This window comes from Myxine glutinosa, chromosome 3 (assembly GCF_964187855.1).
Source record: "Myxine glutinosa chromosome 3, kmMyxGlut1.1, whole genome shotgun sequence".
Lineage (NCBI taxonomy): Eukaryota > Metazoa > Chordata > Myxini > Myxiniformes > Myxinidae > Myxine > Myxine glutinosa.
In genome coordinates this window covers 61,801,501-61,808,881 of record NC_136263.1, presented here as the reverse complement: position 1 = coordinate 61,808,881, position 7,381 = coordinate 61,801,501, and the positions used below count along the sequence as shown (strand labels likewise).

Below are 7,381 nucleotides of genomic sequence, written 5' to 3'. Positions count from 1 at the left end.
GCGGTGGTGGTGCAGACGAGGGGAACGGCCTCTGGCCACCTGGTGGTCCTGTCCACCATGGTGAGCAGGTGTGTGAACCCCCGTGACGGGGGGAGGGGGCCCACCAGATCCACGTTGACGTGGTCGAAACGTCGTTCGGGCACGGTGAAAGGTGCCAGCGGGGCCTGGGTGTGTCGGTGGACCTTGGCCTGTTGGCAGGCTGTGCAGGTGCTGGTCCAATCGCGGACGTCCCGTCGAAGGCCGTGCCAGACGAATCGTGCCGACACCAGCTTCTGGGAAGCTTTCCGGCCCGGGTGGGAAAGGCCGTGGAGGGAGGCGAAGATGCGGCGTTGCCAGGTAACGGGCACGATGGGGCGAGGCTGGCCTTGGGAGACGTCGCAGAGCAGGACAGTGTCCGCGAAGGGGATGTCGGCCAGGCGGAGGCCCGTGTCCGCCGCCCGGAGGGCTTGCACCGTGGTGTCGGTGGTTTGGTCCGCCGCCATAAGCGCGAAGTCCACGCCGAGGTGGACCGCGTTCGCGCTGGCCAGAGAAAGACAGTCGGCCACGGCGTTGTTTTTTCCGGCGACGTGCCGGATGTCCGTGGTAAACTCCGACACGGCGGAGAGGTGGCGCTGTTGGCGGGCCGACCACGGCTCCGTGACCTTGGCCATTGCGTAAACCAACGGCTTGTGGTCGACGAACGCCGTGAAGGGTCGGCCCTCCAGGAGGTGGCGGAAATGACGAACGGCCAGGTGTAGACCGAGGAGCTCATGGTCAAGCATGCTGTATTTGAGCTCGTTCGGCCGGAGCTGCCGGATGAAAAAAGCGAGTGGCTGCCAAACCCCGTTCACCCATTGCTCATGTACGGCGCCCACCGCGTAGTCGGAGGCATCCGTGGTGAGGGCGATGGGAGCGTTGAGCACCGGGTGAGCGAGCAGTGTTGCGTCGGCGAGGGCCCGCTTTGAGCTTTGGAAGGCCGCGTCCATTGCTGCGGACCAGACGATGTCGTGCTTGGCCGGCTTGCCCCGGAGGGCTTCGTAGAGGGGCCGCATGAGTTGAGCAGCATGGGGCACGAAGCGGTGATAGAAATTCACCATTCCCAGGAATTCCTGCAGGGCCTTTATGGAGCGGGGACGCGGAAACGTGGTGATGGCCTCGACCTTGGTTGGCAGCAGCACGGCCCCGTTCTTGGTGATGTGGTGGCCCAAAAAATCAACGGCCGTCGTGCCGAAGTGGCATTTGGCCGGGTTGACGATGAGGCCGTGCTCGCTGAGGCGCCCGAACAGTGTTCGGAGGTGGAGGAGGTGCTCGGCCCGGGACGTGCTGGCGACGAGGATGTCGTCCAGGTAAACGAAGAGGAACGGCAGGTCACGCAGCACGCCATCCATCAAGCGCTGGAACGCCTGAGCCGTGTTCTTGAGACCAAACGGCATCCGTAGGAATTCGAATAAGCCGAACGGCGTGATGACTGCCGTTTTAGGGACATCGGCCGCCCTGACAGGTACCTAGTGATATCCCCGTATGAGGTCGATTTTTGAAAAAATGACCCGTCCCGCCAGACGGGCGGAGAAGTCTTGGATGTACGGGATCGGATACCTGTCGGGGGTGGTAGCATCGTCAAGACGGCGGTAGTCGCCACATGGGCGCCAGCCGCCCCCTGGCTTTGGGACGATGTGTAGTGGCGAAGCCCACGCGCTATCGGAGCGCCGCACGATGCCGAGGTGTTCTAAAGCGTCGAACTCGGCTTTGGCCACGGCGAGCTTGGCTGGGTCGAGGCGGCGGGCTCTGGCGTAGACCGGCGGGCCCGTGGTTGGTATGTGGTGCTCGATCCCATGTCGTACTGCAACGGCCGAAAACGTCGGCCGCGTGAGGGCCGGGAACTCCGTGAGCAGGCGAGCAAACTCGTTCGCCGCCGGGAGGGCGCATGCCAGCTCGGTCGGAGCGGAGCTGCTCAATGTGCATACCAGGGAGCTGAAGGTTTCGGCGTTGATTAGGCGACGCCGTTGGACGTCCACCAGCAGTCCGTGTGCGCAGAGGAAGTCGGCGCCTAGCAGAGCCATGGGCACGTTTGCGGTTACAAACGTCCAAGTAAAGCGTTGGCCGCCGAAGCAGAGGGTGACGTTGCGTGGGCCGACGGTGCGGATGGCCGATCCGTTGGCCGCAACCAAGGAGGGGCCGCAACCCGCGGACTGCCTGTCCTGGTCAGAGGCGGGTATGACGCTCAGTTGGGCGCCGGTGTCGCACAGGAAGCGCCGTCCGGACGCTTTGTCCGTGATGAACAGTAAGTTGCCCGTGTGGCCGGCGCTCATGGCTGGTAATGAACACCGGCCCGACCGTTTCCCGGCCTGCCGAAGGTGCACGGGGGTCGGCATGTCCGGGCCTTCTGTCCGAACGTGGCATGATTGTAACACCATGCTTGGTCAGGTGGAGGCCCTGGTCGTCGTGCTGGAGGTGGTCGGCTCGGCGTAGCGGTCGCCGATTGCGTCGGCAGTTCGGTCGTCGACCGTGCCGGGTGCTCGGGCGCCATGGGTGTTGCGTCGGACGGCGGTGGGCCCCAGGTCGCTGCTGCAATGCGTTGGCCTGCCGCGGAGATCTTGTTGGCTTCCCTGGCGAGGGCACGGGGATCCGTGATCGTCGTGCTTGCCAGGGCGAGGCGTACCGGGCTAGGCAGCTGACGGAGGAACAGCTCCCGGAACAGGAATGCCGGAGAGTGCTCGCCGAGCAGCGAAAGCATGTAGTCCATTCGCTCGGATGGGCGCGTGTCGCCGAGCTCGGGCAGGTCGAGCAGGCGCCGTGCGCGTTCCGCCGATGGGAGGGCGAAAGCGTCGAGGAGGAGCTTTTTAATCGCGCCGTATTTGTCAGCGGCTGGCGGGCTCTCGAGGAGGCTCAGGGTGCGGGCTGCGGTGGCTGAACCGAGCGCTGCTACCACATGGTGGAAGCGGGTGTCGTCGGCCGTGATGCCTCGCAGGGCGAACAGGGAGTCCGCCTGTGCGAACCAAACCGCCGCGTGAGCCTCCCAGAAGGTAGGCAGTTTGAGGGCAACTGCCGTGTCCATGTCGGTAGGTCACCAATGAAGGAGCCGTGCTCCCACGTCGATCGGAAGAATGGATGCGACAAAAAGCTGGAATTCGTCCGAGTTGCTTTATTCAAACAAAACAGCTCAGGTACTCTCTAAAAGCCCGTTTATCGGGCAGCAATATATATACACACATTATCCCGGAGCGTTTGCCCGGGAACGGCGAGAGGGGGCAAGCCCGGGCATCCCGGACGCGGCCTGGCAAGTCGAGAGCGGGCGTGGCCGGGCGTGCCCGGGCATGCCCGGGCGTCCCGGCCGAGGCCTGGCAAGTTGAGCGCGGGCCTGCCCGGGCATCCTGGACGAGCCCGGCATGGTGATCGCTCCGCGTCCTTGGTAGGTGCAAGGCGATTGTGAAAACCCAGCGGTAGCCGCTACAGCATCATCTCCATTCACCAAGACATGCCATTATAAATTTACCAACCGATTGCTCATAAACCTGATACAGCCGTTCTCCTACTCGATGGTCCGTGTCGGATCGCTCAGTCTTAGACTTTTCAATTTTGTATCAGGGGCCTCCCAGGGAATCAGGGGCGCTCGAGGGGGGGGTCCCCTAAAATTAGAGGTGGGGGGAGGTATACACGGGTATAGAGAAGATGATGATTTTGGATGGCGAATGATCTAAGATGATGGTCAACAGCTGTCTCGAAGACTAAGGCGAAATAATGAGACGAGGTTGCCTCACCTCGATCACTTGATGGGTTCAGTGATCCTGAATTTATGTAGTTTCACCAGAAGGGGTTGATTGGTGGACTGTGTGAGCCCTCCAGAAACCTGTGGGGGCAAAGGCCGGAAAGAGCAGAGGGTGCAAGACCAGAAAGGAGATGGTAGAGGACAAATAGACAACCGACCTGTCTGCGATGGCAAAGTGATAGACCCACAGACTCGACTTCACCGCAAGAGGTCGCATAAGATCTGCCTGCAACCCTCTTCTGGTTAAACTGCCAAAGTCTAGGCTCTCTGCTCATCTTCACTCTTTCATTCCCCTTTTCTCCCGCCTCTGGAACAAACTCCCCCACTCCCTTCAATCCCACTCCTCCCTCCAGGTCTTTAAAACAGCTGTTCACCACCATCTCTTATCTTCCCCCATCGAAAACCTTGATCTTTTCTACCCCCGGTAATTCACCCCAGAGTCCTTGCAGTGTTCATATGTTTTAATCCTCTCCCACCTCCCCCCAAGTCCTCCTGATGTCCCTGCTCTCAAATGTTGTGTTTGTGTCCTTCCCCCTCTCTTTTGTGTCCTTCCCCCTCTCTCCCCATCTTGTCTACCGCTCCCCTTGTTTTTTGTGTTTTGTGTGTCGGTTTGTCTTTTTGTGTGATTAATGTTAGCTCTTTCACGAGCCTCGATCTTGTATACAAAAAAAAAAAGAAAAAAAAAAGAAAAAAAAAGAGATTCCAAAGATTTTGAAGCCCTTGGTGTCCATGGCTTCATTGAGCTACAGACAAACACCTAGTAGACTGAGTAGGTCTAAATTTTCAAAGAACAAAGAATGACTTGCAGTGATGGAGATTTCCAGTCTGTGAGCTGGTTTTTAATGCATGGGGGACGGTTGGAGATGAGGATTGGGATGGGGGGGTTGGGGGGAGCAAGGGGACATTGCTCATGACTCAGAAAAGACTGGATCAAGTTGCTTCCGAGTTATGTCGGATCTCCATGAAAAACGACTCGAGCAACAGAACAGAAAAAAGACCAAACAAGTACAGATACATTCAAAATACACCGCCCCCGTGCCAAATAATTAAATATCCTCCAGCGCGGCATTGCCGGGGCGCCTTCTGTGCCCGGCAATGACGTCACGGTTATGCAGCGCCTGGAGATGGCATAGGAAAGGAGCGGTGTACAATATCCTTTAGAGCGGCACTGCTGGGGCACATAATGCATAATGCATAATTAAAATCAATAAATAATGAGCGTAAAATATTTTCTTAATCAATTGGATAATAGCATACCTAAACTACCAGTGTTTCATCCGAATCTGCAACTTTTTGAAAACGAATGAAATAATTAATAAAAAATTAAATAATTAATCGATTAATTGACTAATGAATAAATTAATTAATCGATTAACTGATTAATCAATGAATTCAACATATCCTTTAAAGCAGGGGTGGGGAACCTTTTTCCTGTCAAGGGCCATTTCGATTTTTAGAACATCCTTCGAGGGCCATGCTAAATTATTGAATACATATATCGGACTCACCTAATGCGATGGCTGGAACTGTTTCTCTTTGGCGAGGCGTTTGGTGTCAGGTGGTAGTGATGATGATGCTACTCGCAGCTGGTTTTGCAGGTTTGGGTCAGTCAGTCTTGAGCGGAACCGAGTCTTTGCAAGAGTCAGTTTTGAAAAGAACTGCTCACAGCTGTAGGTCGTCCCAAACAGTGATGCAAACTTCAGTGCATGTCTCCTCAGAATGGGAAAATCCTCAGCACGTACATACAGTTTGTAGAACTCGAGCAAAGGGAGGTTGTTGTACCTAGCTTTGAGCTCGTCATTGTTTGCAGCTCAATGATTTCGTGTTGTAGGTTGTCAGGCACATCAGCTGGTTCCACATTAAACGGCGTGGCAAATATGTTCAGTTCCCTTTGTTTACTTTTCATGTCCTGGAACCTCTCTCCAAATGCCTGGAGGAGTTTTGCACACTCAGCAGCATATTCAGATGTCACAGCAGGCTTTTGTTCTTGCAGAGTGGGAAAGTGGATAGTGTTTCCCCTTTCCAGTTGCACTTGCCACAGCTTTAGTTTAGCTTCAAATGATTTCACATGTGATTGCAGAGAGCTGAGAAGCTGGTTGGGACCTTGGAGCTTGACGTTCAGCTCTGACAGGTACTTGGTAATGTCCACCATGAAGCCCAAATCACACAGCCACTTGCTATCACTGAGTTCCATGACAGGTTTCCCCTTCATCTCCATGAACTGTTTCACTTCTTCTCTCAGTGAGTAAAACCGTGTGAGCATATTTCCGCGACTCAGCCACCGCACCTCACAGTGGTAAACCAGATCTCCGTACTCTGACTCTAGTTCACTCAGTAGCTCCTTGAACTGGCGGCTGTTCAGCCCTCTGCTTTTGATGACGTTTATGGTGGAAACGAAAGTTGTCATCAGATTGTTGAGCTTCAGGGACTGTGCACACAGATTATCTTGGTGTATGATACAGTGGCATACAACTAACTCACTTGGATCGAGACTGAGACGACTCATTTCTTTTTTGAACAATGCAGTCAATCCCTTTTGCGCGCCAACCATGGCTGGGGCTCCATCCGTGGCCAGGCCACTTAACTTGTCAAACTGCAGTTCGAATTTGTTCATAGCCAAAACAACTTGCTCAAACAAATCCTCACCTTTGGTGGTGCCATGCATGGCTTGCAAAGACAGCAACTCCTCCCTCATATCAAACTCAGCTGTAATCCCCACAAAAATGGCGAGTTGGGCGGTGTTTGTTATGTCCGTTGTCTCATCGCAGGCCAGAGAGAAAAACTGGAAATCTCTTGCGGTGTCCTTCAGTGTTTTCTCAATATCTTGTGCCATGTCAGTAATCCGATCTGAGACAGTTCTTCGAGACAAACTGACACTTTGGAACAATTTTACTTTGTCCGGTGCGAGCAGCTCCGCAGCGGCAACAAGGCACTCCTTCACAAATTCTCCTTCTGAATGCGGCATCAGCTTCTTAGCGATTAGCTCACTCACCACAAAACTAGCATGCGTAGTGTTGTCTCGGTCAGATTGTGGTCTTATGAAGACTGCTTGTTGAGCACCAAAACTCCGCCGAAGAACGTTAACTTTATCCAAGCGCATTTGTCCTTTCAACTCGTTCAGTTTAGCATGTTTCGAGCTGTAATGACGCTCGAGGTTGGCCTTATTCATCACCGAGAGCGCTTCCCGACAAACTAGGCATACTGGCTTGCCTTTTACTTCCACAAAGAAATAATCGTTTGCCCATTTCTCTTGGAAAGCACGACATTCCGCATCTACCTTTCTTTTCTTGTTAGTCGCCATGTTTGCATATACTGAATGAAATGATGACATGAGATCACGCGATCACTTGACTGTCCGGAAGGTCGCATATCGCAGTTACGACTGTCCGGAACTCACTTGACTGTCCGGAAGGTCGCATATCGCAGTTACGATTAATCGCAAATTAGTTTTAATTTGATGGCAATTATTCTGTTACCGCCAACATATTTTGCCAACGTCAAATAAATGAATAAGTTCTCAAATGTGCCGTCCGAGGCAGCGTCTGCTCGCCACGTTCGGCATTCGTTGACTGTTACAACACGTGAAAGCTCGCTCCTCTCTGATTGGTTGAATCGTTTTTGGCCATAACTTGGTCA

General features: G+C 54.3%; 1 pseudogene; it reads right to left on the bottom strand.

Annotated features, from left to right (window-relative positions):
• Positions 1-4,902: 4,902 nt before the first annotated feature.
• On the bottom strand, positions 4,903-7,046 carry LOC137417284 (general transcription factor II-I repeat domain-containing protein 2 pseudogene; annotated as a pseudogene).
• Between the last annotated feature and the right edge of the window lie 335 nt (positions 7,047-7,381).